This window comes from Halichoerus grypus, chromosome 8 (assembly GCF_964656455.1).
Source record: "Halichoerus grypus chromosome 8, mHalGry1.hap1.1, whole genome shotgun sequence".
NCBI classification, from domain to species: domain Eukaryota; kingdom Metazoa; phylum Chordata; class Mammalia; order Carnivora; family Phocidae; genus Halichoerus; species Halichoerus grypus.
This window is the reverse complement of record NC_135719.1, coordinates 62261002-62278158: the sequence shown is the minus strand read 5'-3', so window position 1 is coordinate 62278158 and position 17157 is coordinate 62261002. Positions and strand designations below refer to the sequence as shown.

Here is a 17157-nt window from a genome sequence, read left to right as displayed (position 1 = left end):
GTCATATAAGTGAAATAAATTGCATATAAATAAATAAATAGCAGAAATATTTTTTGGAAATTTTACTTAAAGAAGTATCTGCTTTAGGGCGCCTGGGTGGCTTAGTTGGTTAAGCGACTGCCTTCGGCTCAGGTCATGATCCTGGAGTCCCGGGATCGAGTCCCACATCGGGCTCCCTGCTCAGCAGGGGGTCTGCTTCTCCCTCTGACCCTCGTCCCTCTCGTGCTCTCTGTCTCTCATTCTCTCTCTCAAATAAATAAATAAATAAATCTTAAAAAAAAAAATTAATTAAAAAAAAAAAAAAGAAGTATCTGCTTTAACTTAGATGCTTCCTTAAGCTAAAACTTGATAGTTACTTTTTGGAAAAATGTAGTGAATTCTTAAGCATGGGTGTTGATTCTATGGTATCAGTTCAATACATTTATAGCTCAACAGTTCCTGTGTCTATTGAATAAGATTTTCCTTTTGCCAGTTAATGTTAGCATGACAAAATTGCAGAGGCAATTCTTAAGAAGTGTAAGTAACTCTTTGATGACCTCAGTCAAGTAGGTGAAAATTTTGTAATAGGGTCAATAGACTGAAAACTGTCTCTTGTTGGGATAAAACCACCATTTGTAATATTGTATTCTGAGTGTTACATCTGTAAGGAAAACTAAAGGAGGGAAGATCCAGAAGAAGACAAAATAACAACTTGAATGGGGAACCACTGAAGGAGTACATAATAATCAGATTAAAACTCTTCAGAAAAACAAAGGCAGAAAGGAGAGAAGACTTATGTGTGAAATCATAAAGGGATGAAAAAGGTAAGCATAGTTGTTCACTAAATCCTGAAATCATAGAATGAGAGTGCATCTCTAAAACTTTATTGAGGTAAATTTAGGCTAACTAGATAGAAGTATAACTCATGTAAAAAAATAGAACTCAAATTACTCTAAGTGGTGATATAGTTGATTATTTACAACTTAAGATAAACCAATGGCTGATAGAGTCTTAGTGAGGTGCAAAGAGTGGTGAGTTCCTAAACTCAGAAGTTGATATCCAAGAGGATAGCCAAGACTGGCCACCCCTTGTCTAGTGATGCAAACCCTAGAGATAAAAAATGTTTGATGGCCCACGCAATCAGTCAATGTGGTAATCATTCTGATTTTAGAAAATAAAAACCAGAAGAATAGAGAAAAATAAGTAACTAGTAAAAGAACCACAGGATACTTGTGCAAACAACTGAAATGAACATTTGTACATAATTTGTAAATTTTAGCATACATATGAAAGTTAATTTTTTCATATAATATTAGCATGTGATTCACTTTTTGCACTATTGTGGGATAAACATGTCCTATAGACCTATAGGTCCTATGTAATCTGTGCATCATTCCCTCCCCCACCCCTCTGAGATTATCATCTATCACTGTCCTCCTTGCTGTTCCTCCAGCACACTCACCTTTTCCCGCCTCACTGCCTTCACCTGTGCTGCCCTCATTGCCTGGATGCTCTTTTTCCACACTTAGCCATGGCTTGCTCCCTTTCTTCACCAAAGGTTGTATGGAAATCTCACTTTGTCAGAAAGCTATTCCCTGACTTTCCCATCAAAAATACCACTGTCTTTGCTGGTCCTTTCCCCTGTTTTTTTTTTTTTTTTTCCCTTGGGACTTAACAATACCTGATATAATATATATGTATTTGCTTATTGTGTCTCCCCCACTAGAATGTAAGTCAGCTCTGTGTTGAGGAGGGACTTTATATCCCAAGTCCAAAACAATGCCCGGCATAGAACATGCATTCATGCATTCAGTAAATACTTGTTGAATGTGGAGGATGAACCAGGTTCAGTAAATTTTGGACTACTGCTTATGATGGATGGCAAAGGAATTAAAGGTATCGTCAAATACAAATGCCTTCTAAACAGCTAATGACCTATTACTTAGATTCTGGGTAACATAGATACTGTTGCTCTGCTTGTTACAAAACAAATCTGAAGAAGAGCTAGGGTTTATGATTCAATTCAATAAACAGTTTCATCAAGGTAACCCTGCCCCTTAAGCACTCTCATCAGCTAATACTGAAAAATCCAAAGCCCACCCCCAGATTTCTGTGAATTTCCTAGGAAGATTCTGATTTTTTTCCTGCTTTCACCACCTTCGTTCAGTTTTGTAATCATCTCATCATCTTGTGCCTGGTTTGTCTTCTGCACCTGTTGAATCACATGTGGAACTTCTCCCTAGTTTTCAAAAAAACTCAAGCAAATTTGACTGACACTTTAAGGAAGTGGGAGAAATTCCACTTATGGGGGGCAGGGCAATTGGAGCAGTTAGAACAACAAAAACAACTTTAAGTGAATGTTAAAGAGTCTTGTTTCTTTTTTTTTTTTTAAAGGGAAGGTTGACATCTAGAGCTTTCTGCACAACTGTTTGTTTTTTTTTTAAGATTTATTTATTTATTTATTTGACAGAGAGAGACACAGCGAGAGAGGGAACACAAGCAGGGGGAGTGGGAGAGGGAGAAGCAGACTCCCCACTGAGCAGGGAGCCTGATGCGGGCTCCATCCCAGGACCCTGGGATCATGACCTGAGCCGAAAGCAGACGCTTAACAACTGAGCCACCCAGGCGCCCCTAAAGAGTCTTGTTTCTTAAACTCTTTCTGCCACCCCACCATAAGAAACTCTTGATTGGTTAATTTATTCTTATGGTTTCTCTTTTTCTCCATCACCTCACATTCCTGGTGTCCTCTCTCTGAGATGGTCTCCAGAGAACTTCACATTTTTCTCCCCGTCTTTGGTTCCTACTCCCAAACTCAGCTCTGGGTTGGTGTTTTTGTTTGTTTTTTAATACTCAAATTCATCAAGGTACTCAGCAGAAAAAAACAAAACACACAAAAAACCTCCAACAACCAACTTCCTTTCTTAAGATACATCTTCAAAGGAGATGCAATTGTTTTCTTAGTTATGAAAAGTTTGCTAAGGTTAGTTAGTAGTTCTAAGCAGTACAGTATATTTCATATCGTTATCAGTCTTAAATCTTTTGGGAAAACAGTGCATAGCTTAGGTATAAAAGAACTACCATATTTTTGCGGGTATTTCATTGTAACAGAAAGGAAATTAACATTTATTGAAAGACTACTATATGTGAAGCACTATATTTATAAATTACAAATTTACTGGACCCCTATCTGGCAGACACTTTTACTTAAGGCACTTACTAGACCTCACCCTCCAGTTTTCCCAACCATGAGACACCTGGACTGTCCCTGGGGACTTTGTGACCATGGTCAGCAACTCCATCCACGCAACTTAATGTTTACAGATAATTGGAGCATCCAATCACTTTTCTCTAAGACAGTACAAAGATCACCTTGCGAGAAAGTTCAGACCTCTTGTTTTGTTTTTTGTAAGACTGGGCCTTTAACTGGTGTTAAAATGTGTATATATAATGTGTTTTAGGATCATGTTCCCTCTTTGACTAGAGGCGTGGCTTCGGAGAATGTTAACTTTTAGCCAGAATTTGAGGGGCTTGAAATCCCTCTTCTAGTCCTAAATCTCCACTCTGAAAAGTAAAATACGTAGTAGGTAACAGGCACAAGAGTCCCTGCTTCCTCCGCGGCAAAGGCCAGGATGCGAATAACACCAGGGTGATCGAACAGGCCCGGACAAACACCGGGCCAACGCGACCGGCGGGAGAGCGTACGGAAGCTTAGTCTAGCCTGGGCCCTGCCCTCGCCGCCCACCCAAAACGTCCTTTTTAACCCTCCCACCTCCCTGGTGTGAGCAAGACTGCGGAAGAGGAAGTAGTCACGGGCGGGCGGGGGCGCGCGGGCGCAGCCCCTCCTCTCCGTGACGTCGAAGACGCGACGCGTCGTAACGCAGTGAAAACTGGGAAAAGGGGATGAGCTGGGCTGGTTTCCGTCGGGCTAGCGAAGGCTAATTCTTCTTCGAGTTGGTGGAAGATGGGCCTTTGGAGAGGAGGCCGGCGTTAGTCAAGCGCGCCTGGCGCCACGGTGAGTGTAGGTCTGGGTCCTGGCCTTTGTTCCTCGGGAAGCCGTCTGCATTGAACAGCTTTTCTTTTCACAACCTGCTCGTCACCGGGGAGACAGGTCCTGTCCGCCGAGAGGGATGGTACAGCCCCGAACATAGAATCGGCTTTTAGAGGAAGGGCCCAACCTCGAGTCTTTCCCGCTGCCTCCCCAGGGTTGTCCAGTGAGTTTCGTGTAGTTTTTTCAGGTTTTCCGGTCTTAGAAGGTGGCCTTGACCATCCCTCGTTCTTCTTCAACACTTAAACCCGACTTTGACCTCCTTCCTCTGGCCTCCGTTTTCTGATTTTCTGCTATCGAGCTACAGTCCCAGGCCTTTAATACAGCCCCTCACAGTGTTTCCCAGTACCTTCTTTGTCTCAGTCAAACTTAGTTTTAGTGCAGTCCGAGTATGAGTTTAAAGAACCTATAAGCTCATCAGTTAAAACTATGACTTCCGTAAATAAAAGCTTTTCTTTGCTAAAATGTGGCCTCTCCTAGTTGTGGGACAAGTAAATTTCACCTCCACTCCACCTTGGAAATTTCAGAACCCTGAATCGGAGTGATGTTCATTTATACATAAAGCTGCAGACTACACTTTGGGTTTAATTCTTTTCTCCAGTTCATTCTGTGACCTTGAAGCAAGTCACTTAATCACTAACAAAATATTTACCTGAAGGAATTTAATATTTCTTAAGCACCCTGAGGGTTTCAGATGAAAGGGATGTTACTGTTTCTGAATCTGCCAGCAGTGTTAGTTTTGTATATCTTTTGCTGAAGCCATTAAAAATGTCAAGTGGTATTTGTTAAGGAACTGTACCTGTTCTAGGCTTGCTCTGTGGCTTTGCTATGTAAGCAGATTTTGCATTTCAACATTCTGCTTAAGGTTCACTGATGAATGTCTTTCCTGATGGATTTAGATAGTTTGTCGTGACTCCACAGTACTGGGCCATCTTATCTGAAAGGTGATGTAGGTTGTGCTGTGCCTTTATCTTATTGCAGTGGCTGCCTTGAAATGTGTATTCTTTTTCTTGTGACACATTGAGTACATCTTTCAAATTAGATAGTAGGAACCTTAGTAAAACAACAGCTTGTTATTAATGACATAAATATGCATTAATTGCACATAAGTGTGTAGGTATGTGTTGTATTCTTTGAGAAAACAATGCATGAGAAAAACTAACAAAAACATTTTAAAGATGTCTTTTTAGTATTTAACTTTATATATTTACCTGATGTTTAATAATCATTATAACTATTTGTTTATTAATATGAACATATTGGGAAAGATCCAAAATGGCTTTTGTAAAGTAAGACAGTTGGAAAATAAATCCAGCACATCAAATTTTTTTCCATAAAATGTCTAGCATTATATTTTCATTATGAATTTTTCTACATGAAGATACAGTTATTTTTGTAGAGATTAAAAGAAAAATGTGCCCATCAAATATGAGTTGTTAATCATATTGGATATACTTAAGGAAACATTTTTTTTAAAAAATCTTGGTTATTGTCCCAATTACCTATTGATATATAACAAATCACTCCAAACAAAGTAGCTTCAAACTGTTATATTTCTCTGGGCTAACTGGAGTCAGCTGGTTGGTTCTCACTTAGAGTTTCATGCATTTGTGGTCAGATAGGCAGCCAGGGTTGAAGTCATCTGAAAGCTTAACTGAGTTGGACATCCAAGATGGCTCATTTGCATGAATGGCAGTTGATGTTGGCTGGTAGTTCAGCTAGGGATGTCATCTGGAGCGCCTGTGCATGGCCTCTTCATGGGGCTTGGACTTCTCGTAGCATGAGTTTGAGTTTCAAAAGCAAGTATTTGAAGAAACAGAAGTGGAAGCTGTCTCTTAGCTTGAACCCAGAAATTGGCATAGCATTACTTCCAACATTCTCTGTTAGAGCAGCCAGAGTCCTCCGTCCCACAGATGATAGACCCCTACATATTTTGGAGAGAAGAATATCAAAGAGTTTGTGGCCATCTTTAGCCTACCATAATTTTATTGATAAGGTTGTATTAAAGTAATTTTGGATTTAATAGATGCGGAACAAGGTACACTTCTGATTTCTTTAACCATAATATTTTGTATTTTCATGGCACATTATAATTTTCAGAGCATTTTTCTGTATGTACTTTTTCATTTGATACCTATGAGAACTCTGTAGAAGCAGGTGACTCATTCCCATTTGCAGATGGAGGTAAACTGAGGAGTGGCAGTGGGTGTTGGGGGGAGGATTTAAGGAATTTGCTCAGAGTCATGTGATAATGGAAAGTGAGACTAAGACCTACAATGCTTTCATAATATAAAGCTTATAGTAAATGTTGAAATGTTATAATTAAGCTTATTTGGAATTCCATATTTATCACCATACTAATTCAAGTAAAATCGTACTCAGGTGTAGTGAATAAAGTCAGTGTCTCTAACACATTACAGTTCAGTTTTTCATGGTCCTAAATTCTCTGAAACATACAAATAATGATGGGAACCTGTATGTCTTTCTAATATAGTGAAATGAAATTGTTACATATTATAATACCAATTTCAAAACAAAGACCTTAAACAGTTATGGGTCTAGGAATCTTGAACGCTTTATTTTCTCAGTTACAGAATTTTAAAAATGAAAATGATTTCTCATAATTTTTATACCTTGGAAATTATATGACTTAAAATGTTGATTTCAGCTAGAACCTAATTGTCATCTTCATACCGTTTCACTACTTCTTTTTTTTTTTTTTTTTTAATTTTTTTTTTTTAAGATTTTATTTATTTGTGAGGGAGAGAATGAGAGAGAGCATGAGAGGGAGGAGGGTCAGAGGGAGAAGCAGACTCCCTGCTGAGCAGGGAGCCCGATGTGGGACTCGATCCTGGGACTCCAGGATCATGACCTGAGCCGAAGGCAGTCGCTTAACCAACTGAGCCACCCAGGCGCCCCCGTTTCACTACTTCTAGTAACATGTTTATATCCATTTTTTATGTCCATGGATCTCTGTCTTAACTGCATGGTAGAATTTACCTGAGGAGCTTTTAAAAAATATCTAGGTGCAAGTCCCATGCTCTGAGATTCTGATTTAACCGTTTGGGAGTAGGTTCTGAGCATCGTTATTTTGTTGTTCTGAAGGTGATTCTAATATATGGCTAAGAATGAGAACCATGTCTTTTTTTTTTTTTCTACATACTAAGTATGATCTGGTTCCCTACTCATTTATTTTGCGTATGCTAAAAAAATTAAGGCGATAAGGAGGGAGAGAATGTATGAAATGGGTTATGGTTATAAATATAAGTAGACACCTGTTATGGAAAACAGTTACCCTTCAGGTTTTTTTCTAGGATAGTCTTAATAAAAGCTACAGATTTTGGCATGGTTTGTTAGTACCTCTATGATGGTACTTTGCTTTTTATTAACATTGTTAACTTATCTTTCATCTTAAGAGGTAGAAACTTTGTTAGGAGGTATATATATATATATATATATTTTTAAAGTAGACTCCATGCCCAGCGTGGAGACCCACACGGGGCTTGAACTCACGACCCTGAGATCAAGACCTGAGCTGAGATCAAGTCAGACACTTAACCTACTGAGTCACCCGGGCACCCCAGGAGGTATATTCTTTATATTCCCTATAGCTCCTGACACTACACCTTGAATAGATGTAGATACTCTAAATGTTTGCCAAGTAGAAGATAGTTTATATAGTCAATCTTCAGAACTAGGACTAGTTATTGTCCTTTTTTTTTTTTTTTTTTTTAGTTTTGTAAGAACTTTATGAAAATTCTTTGAAGTTCTTTTTCTATGGTTTCCAAAGTATCACACTTTCCTGGTTTTTCTTCAATCTGTTTCTTCCTCTTTGGGGAACATTCCCCTTCATCCTCCTCCCCACCAAGCCCTTCAAGTATCTTGTCAGTTGTAGAGAAACAAGATTTCATTTTCTTGTTGATTCATTCTCCTGCTTTTAGTTACTAGTATAAATAATGTCTGTGTTTTTAAAAATATACATAAAAGCCAAGAAAATCAGATTATTTTAAGTCATATCCCAGATAATATATCATTTAAGCATCAATGCTTTGTTACCTCCCAGAACAATAGGGATTATCAAAATTAACGTTAATGCCTTAATAGTTGGTTTAATATTTGTCTGGTCTCTCTGTGGACCTGATCTCTACTTACATATTTACATCTCTATCAAGGCATCTTTAGATGTTCCTTTTGCATACATGTTTAAAATTTCCTGTGAATCAGTGATCCTTGTTTGGGAGTAATTTGCCCACCAGGGGACATTCAGCAATGTCTGGAGACATTTTTGGTTGTCACAGCTGGAGGGGATGAATTACTACTGGCATCTAGTGGGTAGAGGCCAGGGATGCTGCTAAATATCCTGCAATGCACAGGGCAGCCTCCTATAACAAAGTTTTGGGTTCAAAATAAGAATAGTGCCCAGGTTGAGAAATGCTGCTTGTACACTGATCAGTTTTTAAACTAGTGTTGGTTTGTTGTTGTTGTTGTTGTTAAACAGCACTACCATTCTGTGTGTGTGTACACACAAGATTTTCTGTTTCAGTCAGTCTGTTCTGTTACAAAAGCATATTTCTCCCTTTTTGTGTTCTCTTTTGCAATGGCCTGCTGGTTGTTCTTATCCAAAGTATTATTCCTTGTTCCTATTTCCTTCAAATCCGTCTTGCATATCCCCACTTTGACCCGACCTCAGGTATCATTTTCCCCTTCAAGAACTGGCTTGTTGCCTGTTGAATAAATTATAAACAATTCTTGATGGCTTCAGAAGCCCTCCATAATATGACTCCATCTCCTTACCTAATATAATTTATTGTTAGCCAACAGTTATTAAGTGTTGACAGTAAGGACTGAGGTCGGTGCTGGGGATCTAGCATGTCAGAGTGGTGACATGTAAAGAAGATATGTACTCGTAATCCCTTGATCAAATTGATTATTTCCCTGTACTCATGGTCCCCAATTTACAGTGGTTTGACTTAGGATTTTTCAACTTTATGATGGTGTAAAAGTGATACACGTTCAGTAGAAACTGTACTTCAGATTTTGAATTTTGATCTTTTCCCAGGCAGCAATATGTGGTACTGGGCAGTGTGGTACTGGGCAGTGACAGTGAGCCACAGTGCCCAGTCAGCCATGTGGTGGTGGAGGTGAGCAACTGATAGACTTCCAGCTATTCTGTTTTTCACTTTCAGTATAGTACTCAATAAATTACATGAAATATTAACACTTTGTAATAAAATAGCTTTGTGATAGATGGTTTTGCCCAACTATTGGCTAAGGAAGTGTCCTGAGCATGTTTAAGGTAGGCTAGGCTAAGCTGTGATGTTTGTTGGATTAGGTGTATTAATGTATTTTTGACTTAATGGTATTTTCAACTTCTTATGGATTTATTGGGACATAACCCCTTCATGAATTGAGAAGGATTTGTAATCCCTATAGTATTCCTTATTTTTCTCATTGCCTTTCCATACTTAATTCCTCATTTTGTGTCTTTGTTCATGTTGGTTTCCTTTTCTGGAATACCCTCCTTTCTCACTCAATTCATAGCTAAATCTTATCCTTAGGGCTAGTTCTTGTCTCTGCCTCATCACATCATCATGAGCACTTCATACTTATGAGGGTCTTAAAACCTAGTCATAATTGTCATTTGGTTGAAATAGTATACTAAGGCAATGACATAGATTGTACATACTATAGAATTTAGACCAAGAAATGAACTCCCAATAGCTGGGACCATCAAGGATGAAAGAAGTGGAACTTAAGTTGGTCCTTGAAGGAAGAGGGACCAGCACCAAAGAGAGTGCACTCTAGGCTGGATGAAGCTACACCAAATTTTCTCCTTCTTTTGGGGCACCTGGGTGGCTCAGTCGGTTAAGCGTCTGCCTTCGGCTCAGGTCATGATCCCAGGGTCCTGGGATCGAGCCCCACATCAGGCTGCCTGCTCTGCGGGAAGCCTGCTTCTTCCTCTCCCACTCTCCCTGCTTGTGTTCCCTCTCTCGCTGTGTCTCTTTCTGTCAAATAAATAAATAAAAATATTTTTTTTTTTAAGATTTTTATTTATTTATTTGACATAGTGAGAGAGAGCACAAGCAGGAAGAGCAGCAGAGGGAGAAGTAGGCTCCCTACTGAGCAAGGAGCCCAATGCAGGACTCGATCCCAGGACCCTGGGATCATGACCTGAGCCGAAGGCAGACGCTTAACCGACTGAGCCACCCAGGCATCCCTGAATAAATAAAAATCTTAAAAAAAAAAATGTTCTGCTTTTTTTGACTTCCCAGTGACTGGAGTCACATATTAATATACAGTGTAGCAATTAATTGTTGGCTTATTATTTAATAGGTATTAGTTTGGTCTTGGTAACTAAACTAAGACATTTGGATCAGAAGCTCTGTGTTAGTCTTGAAGCTTGTACCACAGTATAAATTAGTGGATTGCTTTCTTCACAGAGAAGGTCTTGCTACTAGTGTGCTTAATTAATTTACATCTGTCATAGATTTCTTATTTTATCACAGACTGGTAACAGTTCCCCAGCTGTCTCTGGTCTGTGGGCCACACTTGAAGTAGCATTGCTCTGCAGAACTTTTACACTTTTTCAGTTGTAACCTATAGTAAGAAATAACATTTTACATTTCAATCCAGTGTTATATGCATACACATACACAACCCAAACTGAAGTTTCATGAAACAATACTTAACCTTACTATATGTGACATGCTCTGATATTTTCTCTTCAATTTTATTTTTTTAAATGCTGCTTGTGACCGTATGGATTTGGAAACACTGCCCTTGGGGCACCTGGGTGGCTCACTCGGTTAAGCATCAGACTCTTGGTTTCAGCTCAGGTCATGATCTCAGGGTGGTGGGATCCAGCCTCCGTGTGGAGCTCTGTGCTCAGTGGGGATTCTGCTTGGGATTCTCTCCCTCTCTCTCTCTCCATCTGTTCCTTCTCCCCCTCCCTCCCTCTCTCTTTCTCTGCCTCCCTGTCCCTCTCAAATAAATAAATAAATCTTAAAAAACAAAAAAACACTGCTCTCACACAGTTATTAGCTCAGTGCTAGACATATAGTAGATACTCAGAAAATACCAGAAGTTTTAGCAATGACTAATTCTTAAAAGGGTTGAGCCTTCTTAATACTTTAGGATTACTTTAAAATAGTTCATGATTACTTACTTGTCTGTGGCATTTAAACTAGAATGAGTATAGATTGCATTATATGAAATTTAAGGCAATCAGAAGATATAATGAGTGCTGTTGCTGTTTAAGGGGAGAGATGGACTGAGATGATGGATGCCCAATGGAGACAAACTTTGCTCTACTTTGAGCATTGCCAAGGACCTAGGCAGTGGCTGGTGTGAAGCCCTAGTTAAGATATCAGGACCAGTTTGAATGACCACAAACCTCAGTCTTCACCTTTTTACTTTTTAGTCTTCACTCTGGTTCAAGTCATCTATCTTTACTCTTTCTCTTTGGAAGAATCAGAAGGCTGTCATAAACAGAGAGGGGGATACATACGCCTTCCTCCCCCCCCCCCCCCGCCCCATTTTGTTAACTAATTTTCAGCACTGTCTGGATTTCACTTTTTCACTTTTGGAGCATTGCTGTGTGACTAAAGCCGAAGTATTTAATCTTTATCAGATTTACACATCTTAAGAAAATAATTTTTTTAGAAGAACTTTAATTTTTCTCACATATACTTTGTTTTTATTTTTTAACGCACAATCCTTTTTGAAGCATAATATAGTTTTAATAGATTGTATGTTATATTTAGTTCTAGATATAAACAAGTAGGTTCTATAAATTATTTGAGTTCTATACTTATTGAACATTCTTTTATAAGTATCAGGATTGTTACAACAACAAAAAACTGCGGCTGCTCTTTTCCTTGTTTTTACTGTTGCAGCCAAAATAGAGAAATTGTGAATTCATTCAGTCATATATTTTATGTCAACCTATTTTGAAATCTTTTTAAAGGCAAAGTGCAGCAGAATGATCGAGAATTTAACACATTATATTTCACATAGATTTTTTTTTTTTTTAAAGATTTTATTTATTTATTTGACAGAGAGAGACAACGAGAGAGGGAACACAAGCAGGGGGAGTGGGAGAGGGAGAAGCAGGCTTCCCCACGGTGCAGGGAGCCCAATGTGGGGCTCGATCCCAGGACCCTGGGATCACGACCTGAGCCGAAGGCAGACGCTTAACGACTGAGCCACCCAGGCGCCCCTATTTCACATAAATTTAAGTGCATGTGTATCCTTCTTTGCTTTCTTATTTGATTAGGGGAAAATACCCTGTACATTGTACTTTGACTTCTACAGAAATCTGTGATTGTAGAGGCTGAAACAGCAATTAAAGTAAGGCTGTAAGTATTTTTAACACCAGGCATCTTATTTGACAGTGTAACTTATATAATTTTGTAAATGAAAATGAAAACAACTGTAGTCCTTTGATGACATTATCAGAGAAAATTGTTACTTATTTCAGCTGTTCTCAAAAAGCATATAAGGACAGGAGAGCCTGACTGGTTCAGGTCAGTAGAGCGTGCTGCTCTTGATCTCAGCATTGTAAGTTTGAGCTTCACATTGGATGTAGAGATTACTGAGGGGCACCTGGGTGGCTCAGTCAGTTGAGCTTCTGACTCTTGATTTCAGCTCAGGTCATGATTTCACGGTTGTGAGATAAAGCCCTGTATCGGGCTCCGCACTCAGCATGGAGTCTGTTTGTCCCTCTCTCTGCTCCTTCCCTCTGCTCGTGCTTCCTCTCTCCCTCTCTCTCTCTAAAATAAATAAATAAAAATCTTAAAAAAAAAAATCTTTAAAAAAATCAACTAAGGATAGAAAAGTTAACTTTAAACTGTCAGTAAAAACTTTGTCACTATAATCTTATACCTTCCCTCCATGTGTCTAATCGTTAGCCAAGTCCTCTATCTTTGCAGTGTCTCATGTATCTGCCTCCTTCATTTCCATCTCTCCTGCCCTAGTTCTGACCTTCATCATCTTTCCTTAGGATCATTATCATAGATTACTAGTGTCTTTCTTGTCTTGTCTTTTAAAGCCTAACTCTGTAGCATTTCAGTTTGGAACACATAACTCTTCTTCAGAACCTTATGGTTTTCTATTACATTTAGAAAACAAAGTAAATGCTTTATTGTGACATTTAAGGTCTTGTATTTTCTGTTCCCAGACTATTTTTTCAGGCTTTCCTGTCTAGTAGATCCTTGCTCATTCTCTGTATTGGCCAGTTCCTAAAGATGTTCTTTACTCTCTTGGTTTTTTCCCCTCATACAGTACCTCTTCTCTATTAAAAACCTTCTCCTACCAAGATTCATGTAAATGTTGTCTTTTCCAAGATCCCTCTAGTCATACTTAATCTTTCTTCTTAATTTGTCTTATTGTATGTTATTTATAACTCTTTAGAGTTAGATATCTTACTGTGTTGTATTACCACTGCTTACAACTTTTTCTTTCACATTAGTTTTTTTAAACTTTTTGGGGAAAGGTATCACATCTAATCTTTGAGTTCCTGGAAGCACAATGTCTTCTGTACAGCAGGATATCTGTGAATGTTTGAATTGAATTAACTTGAGATAGGTAATGGTTTACAATTTTAAGTTACCTAGGTAGCACATGTAGTTTTTATATTAGTTTTTCCAAGAGCCAAGCTTTAAAGGTAAACATGAGAAACAGATTCACCTGAGAATATATTCTAGACCTTTATTTTAGAAGGTTCAAATCAATAGCTTTCTTTCCCCAGCCAAGAAACCTAATTGTCATGAATCAACAAAATAGACTCTTAACTTTTTGAACATACATTCTGTGGTTAGACCACTATCACTTGTGACCCAGATAGAGGATAGGATTGGAAAAACAGATACTTTCAGACTGGTACCTGGCTAATCTGCCTAATTCTGGCTTCAGTCCCTTTCTTAGTACACTTAGTAGTATCACCAACAAAAAGTGATTGGGCTTTTGGGGAATTACATTTCAAGAGGTAGCTTGTATCAGGGGAGCAAATATTGGCTTTCTCTTGGTTAAGTAAGCTTCAGATCTTAGCTGAACTAGTTGAGGGCAGAAAAGTCAAGAGTAGCTCTTGTTACTGTTATCTTACTGTCTTCTGGCCCTCAATAATATTCCCAACTCCAATGTCCCCTGCGCATACCACAGGTTTCCCTAAACACCTTCCCAAAGAGTTAGTTTCTTGACCGTACTTTGCTTTCCCTTAGTCAAATGTATTTCTCCTCAACTGTTGCTTCTTATTATTTCAGTAGAAATCATGTTTCTGGAGAACCATCCCACTCTATCCCAGCATTCTCTTTTTTATTGCCAGTTTGTTGTTGTTGTTGTTGTTTTAAGTTATCTACAGCCTGCTTCCATTTCTTCATTCCTTAATGCTCATGTTCTTGCTTCCATTCACACCACTGTATGGAAGCTGTCTGTACTCCAAAAGTTTTATGTATCAGGCTCTTCCAATATTCCAAATATATTTTTTAAATCAATATTTAAATATTTAAATAAAAATATTTAAAAACATACATATTTTGTGTTTGCTTGTTTTACCCATACTTCCTAACTTTCACATGTGTCTGGGTATTTTCATGTTTATAAACAATTGCACATTTTTATTCATATTTGCATTGTTATACAATATAGTTAATAGTTTTCTTTAAAAATTTTTATGAAATATAATAAGTATGTTACTTATATTTTTTTATATGTTATAAAGCATTATAGTAAAATGATTACCCTGTGATCACCTTTGAGTGTGCCACCCAACTTGAGGAATAAAACCTTATTGGTATCCCTAAAGCTCCTTTTATGTGCCTCCTGATTACATCCTCTGCCTCCCCAGAAATAGAATTTTCTGTTTATCATTTCCTATCTGCCTTTATAGGTTTACTTTATTTGTATCCTTAGGCAATACACTGTTCAATTTAGTTTGTTTTTAAACTTTATACAAATGGTGTATATGCCATACACACCATATGTATTCCTGTTTTTTCACTCAGAGTTGAGGGGATAAGCAGGAGGTGAGAATATGGTGGGTGTGGGGAGGAGAGGGTGTTCTCTGGTTAAACTGTTTATCCTGCGACGTCAAGGACCATGTCTTATATACTTGTTGTATCTTTAACACATAGCTTAGTGTTTTTTGCAAATTAAGATACTCAGATGATGCTGTTGTCTCTGTAATTGTGAGGAAATCCAAGGGATCCCTATCATACTCTTTACTTAATGGGTGCTCTTAGCTGGTTTGGTGATGAATTGTTAATGAATTAGATATCTAACTAGAAGGACATATTTAGTGTTTGTTGATCCATTTGGGTGTAATGGTGTGGTCCAGAAGTTTTTTTCCTCTCCTATCACTATAGCTTTAGACACAGAACACAGCCGGGAGTGAAAAGTGTAGAAAGTACTTATGTATGAAATCATTGTCTCTAAATGCATAGATCTGAAACTACTAAATAAAGTGGCTAAACATGTTTGTAGACACATAGAGCAAGTATAGATGGAAAAAAATGAACATTTTAAAAATGTAACATATAGAGAAAAATAGACAGCTAGGTTTGGTGACTAAGAGTGGGTTAATTTCACAGGGTTAGAAGGGATGAGTTTCAAATCACAAAGTATTAGTATAAAACATGACTCAAATCAAAGCAAATCAGGGCACCTTTGGAGTTTCACGTAAGTGAACAGATGCCTTTCCCCCCCCGAAGTTGTACCTTAGCTTTTCAGGATTAGATATTTATGGATGACCATTCATCTAATAAAAGTGAATTGGTAAAATAAAGAGCATTAAGATAGTGAAGTGATAGGGAAAAAAAGTTATAATCTCTTAAATGCATTTATGTAACTACAGGCATACCTTGGAGGCATTATGAGTTCAGTTCCAGACCACTGCAATAGAAGAAATATCACAATAAAAAGAATCAAATGAATTTTTTTGTTCTGCAGTGTATATAAAAGTTATGTTAACACTGTACTGTAGTCTAGTTAGTGTGTGATAGCATTATGTCTAAAAAAAATGTACAGTCCTTAATTAAAAAAATACTTTATTGCTGCCTGGGGAGATGGTGGAGTAGGAGGACCCTAAGCGCACCTTGTCCCAGGGGTAGTACTAGATAATGCTCACATCAGCATAAATAACGCAGAAAACAATTTGAAGACTGGCAGAACAAACTCCACAACTAAAGATAGAGAAGAGGCCACATCAAAGATGGTAGGAAGGGCAAAGACACGGTTTGAGAGCAAAATGGCCTGCAGCTGTCTGTGTTGGGGAGGGAACTGGTGGTGAGAAGGGTGAAAAACAGACTTTCACACCAGGGAGCCCACAGGGAAGATGATTCCCCATAACCATTTGCTTTGAAAGTGAGAGGAGCTGCATTTTCAGAGTTCCTACAACCAGTGGGACTTACAGTCTGGAATTTTATTTTATTTATTTTTTATTTTTTAAAGATTTTATTTATTTATTTGACAGAGACACAGCGAGAGAGGGAACACAAGCAGGGAGAGTGGGAGAGGGAGAAGCAGGCTTCCTGCAGAGCAGGCCGCCTGATGCAGGGCTCGATCCCAGGACCCTGGGATCATGACCTGAGCCGAAGGCAGACGCTTAACGACTGAGCCACCCAGGCACCCCCTCAGCCTGGAATTTTAAAAATCAGCAGGCTTGGTTCTGGAAGAGCCAGGAGGGCATTAGGAAGTGAGTCCCCAACCTTGAAGAGACAGCACAACAAACAGCCTGCAGAGATACAGACTGGAAGCAGTAGTGAAAAATATTGGGGGCAAACAGGAGGGAGAATAATTTGCTCATCTCAGAGTGTGGCCTGGAGAGGCAGGGGATCACGGGGAGACCGCATCAGGAACAAAGGAGCTGGTACATGCCATTTCCTTCCCCTACCACCCAGTATAAACACACTGCCAGCTGCAGGAACCAGCACAGCACCAACATTCACTACTTAACTTGCATACACCAAGCCCCAGCCCCATGCTTCGGCAGATCTGCCCTTCCCAGTCATACTTGGCTCAGTCTGGGCACTGCAGTCCCCCTGCCCTAGAATACTGGTGCAGACCCCACCAACACTTTGTCTCTTGACCCTCGCATTTTGTGGGACCTCAGTTCTGCCAGCAGCAGTGGTACATCTCAT

The 17157-nt window shown here is 38.8% G+C and overlaps 1 protein-coding gene across 6 annotated transcripts in view; it reads left to right on the top strand.

Moving 5' to 3' along the window:
- The first annotated feature begins 3836 nt into the window (after positions 1-3836).
- The window catches only part of USP8 (ubiquitin specific peptidase 8), a 74228-nt gene continuing 60907 nt past the window's right edge, over positions 3837-17157 (top strand). For 4 of the 6 annotated variants that reach the window (XM_078079357.1, XM_078079356.1, XM_078079353.1 and 1 more), the window contains exon 1: positions 3838-3991. The gene's annotated coding sequence lies outside the window, so the exon portion shown is untranslated. Of the gene's footprint in view, positions 3992-7494; positions 7612-17157 lie in introns of all 6 variants that reach the window. The other 2 variants (XM_078079352.1, XM_078079355.1) reach the window with 2 other exon arrangements.